The 3,036-nt window shown below is 35.8% G+C and overlaps 1 pseudogene across 1 annotated transcript; it reads left to right on the top strand.

Moving 5' to 3' along the window:
- Positions 1–1,031: 1,031 nt before the first annotated feature.
- On the top strand, positions 1,032–2,732 carry LOC145125215 (F-box/LRR-repeat protein 25-like; annotated as a pseudogene). The gene is made up of 2 exons (XR_013715870.1): positions 1,032–2,049; positions 2,479–2,732. The product of XR_013715870.1 is annotated as an F-box/LRR-repeat protein 25-like (transcript).
- The last annotated feature ends 304 nt before the right edge of the window (positions 2,733–3,036 follow it).

Raw genomic sequence — 3,036 nt, 5'->3', positions numbered from 1 at the left:
CCTAAACTACTACTACCATTCCACCTGAACCTAACTAATGCCCACAACTTCACAGTGCTTTAAGCATAACATTGTGAACCATAAACCTCATCACTATCACCACCACCAAAAGCATGACCATCATAAGTAGCTCCACCTTCAACAGGTTTAAAATATCCAGTTGAACTGCTTTGTTGTTCTTGGCCTCCTCCGAAAGCTTCAAAACCTCCATTCCAAATGCTTTATTGTTGTTAGCCTCCTCCAAATCCATATGGAACTTCTTCATAGTCTCCTTGTAGTAAGTGTTTGGCAGGGGTGGATCGAGCCATAAAAAAATTCGCATTTTTTTTGAGTCTTGCACAACAATCACTTGTTCATAATGGTTCAACAAGACCACAAAAAATTACTTAATATTACCTGATAGTTTGGACACCCCCTGAATTTCCTCCATGGATTATCGACAGTTTTGGAGATCGAGAATGTCACAGGTTCATCACATTCGCATCTCAAATCTTCAGACCAACGATTCCTTAAAGCCCACTCTTTGTAACCTTGTGTGTGCGTGTTGGAGGAGCTTACCATCTTTTTGGTTTGACGTTGGAGAGAAGAATCGACCCAAAACTACCTCCAATGTTCGACTAAGCTATGCAACCTGCTGAAACCGGTGAAACCGGCTCTTTGCCCTCAAACAATAAGTCAATGAAAATATCGTGGTCACAGTAAATGAAAATTAAATGCAGGGCTTTTTCCAATTTAGTGCCAAAAACATGGGACTTTAGTGATATTACCATAACTTGGTTTGTTTTATATTTCTTCTCTCCAATGTCAAAGTTGACTGGATTAACAATTTACAACTTTATAACTTTTGTTGCTAGTGTAAGAGACGTGAGAGATTACCATAACTTGGTTTGCTTTATATTTCTAGAGGGCATTTTTAACAATCGGTGATAATCAATCAATAAAGAATGAATTAAATATCAAAGTAGTGGTTATGTTTATAAGGACTGAATGTTTAGTTTTTCAAAGTTTAGGGGTGAAAGCATAACTTCATTTCACCAATTGTAACCTTATGCGCCTGATTTGAGTTTTGTGTAGTCTTCGTGGGGGAAACCGCCATGGAAACGGTGGAAGACGGACCTAAAATTCCCCGAAAGTTGCAAAAAATCATGGAGAAGGGAGAAGACGATCGAATCAGTGAGTTGCCGGATTGCTTGCTTCTAGAAATCCTGTCTCGTTTACCCTGCACAAAAGGTGCCATTAGAACAGGTACACTTTCGAAGCGATGGACAAATCTTTGGACTGCGCTTTCTTCTTTAGTTTTCATACATATTGAGGATAATCAACCATGGTCCGATTTTGTTTCGTGCGTCGACAAAACCCTAGTTCAATGTCGGCAAGTGAAGCTTAAGAAATTCGAAGTGGATGCAACTTATTATAATGGCTTTGAATCGAAAGTCAACAATTGGATACGTTATGCTACAAGATGTAATGTTGAAGAGCTTTACTTAACGTTATGGGATATGGATTCTGAAGATGAGTGTCTGGTAGATCAATTTTTTTTTCATAAGTTCATGTTTTACTGATTTGAGATTATCAGGCTGCATATTGAATCCAGCTGGGGCGATTAGTTGGAAATGTCTTAGGAGTTTGAGGATTTCAGATGGAAATTTAGATGAAGAACTGATTGAAAACATATTATCTGGTAGTCCTGTATTGGAAACTTTGGTATTAGAACGTTGTTATGGTTACAGGCTGCTCAATATCACCTCAAAAAGCGTTAAGAAGTTGGTGTTCTTTGGATATGATGATCCTCAGCATGAATATGATATTCCTAACGATATTATTGAAATCAATGCTCCTAATATTTCATCACTAACAATCATAGATGATTTGTTGTTGTGGAAGCTTTTGTTGGTAAACGTGCCTTCTTTAGTCCAAGCAGAGTTAGACTATACAAGGATAGGGCATTGGGGAACATCGCATAAAGAAGATGAAGAAGAGATGCTTAAAGGATTTATACTAAACCTCTCCCATGTCAAGGATCTTAAAATTGGGATTTTCTGTTATAAGGTAAAATTTTGCTTTCCTCTGACAATTTATATGTATGTAAAAATCATATGATCATTAAAATGTAAATTTTGAGTGTTTGGTTAAAAATGATTATGATTACGATTTCTGATTATTGTTAAATAAAGAATTGACCCTAACTATCTCTATCTGTAATCAACTGATTATCTGCTTTAAATCATAGTAGTCTCTATCTAAATGCACCTCCAAACATCCCCATACATTTACATTGTAGAAGAAAGTCAGAAACTACAAACCCCTCTCAACGTTCTTATTTGTTAATCTATGTTATACATGTGCTGCTTATAACTCATTTGTATGAAGCTATGTATATCTTTGCTTCTACCTCTTGGGTCTCTTTCTATTCTAACAAGATGTCATTGCAAGATTCCCATATTTGTTATCTTCTCACTTGTACTCTTTTGTTGGTAGGTTCTGAAGCGTTTGGAAGCTAAAGGTTTTGTTTTTTCATCAAATATGAAGTTTCCTGATGCTTTTCATGATTGGTCCGAGAGCGAGAGCGAGAGCGATTCAGTTGGGAGCGGAGATTTGTAATGAATTGAATTTATGTTTTGGCATTTTAGTTTATGTAAAATATTGTCTCTATTTTCTTTTCATTTTGGTACATGTGGTTCCATTGTTTCCATCATTTCATATTTTAAGATATTGGTTGATTGACTGTTTCATATGTTCTTTCTTTATTTAACAAACTCATTATTAGTTGTTATTGTAGCTTAGTCGCTTGCTTTTGTTCATAATTGTTGTTCTCGTACGAGCTATTACATTTTCTTGAGCGAAATGGACAAACATTTGTTAGGATGATTTTGTCTTGATAACATATGGATTGAACATATAATGTTGAGTGTTGGAGTATGATGTTGTCTCATGTTTGTGAAGTCGTGATATTTGTAGGATTTCATATATTGTGGTAGCTATAAAACCCTAATCCCACACTATTGTAAGTATGAGAATTTATTTCATTTTAGACCT

This window comes from Lactuca virosa, chromosome 7, assembly GCF_052849685.1.
Source record: "Lactuca virosa cultivar CGN04683 chromosome 7, Lactuca_virosa_CGN04683_v6, whole genome shotgun sequence".
NCBI lineage: Eukaryota > Viridiplantae > Streptophyta > Magnoliopsida > Asterales > Asteraceae > Lactuca > Lactuca virosa.
The sequence above is the reverse complement of the archived record's forward strand: the minus strand, read 5'-3'. Positions and strand labels throughout refer to the sequence as shown.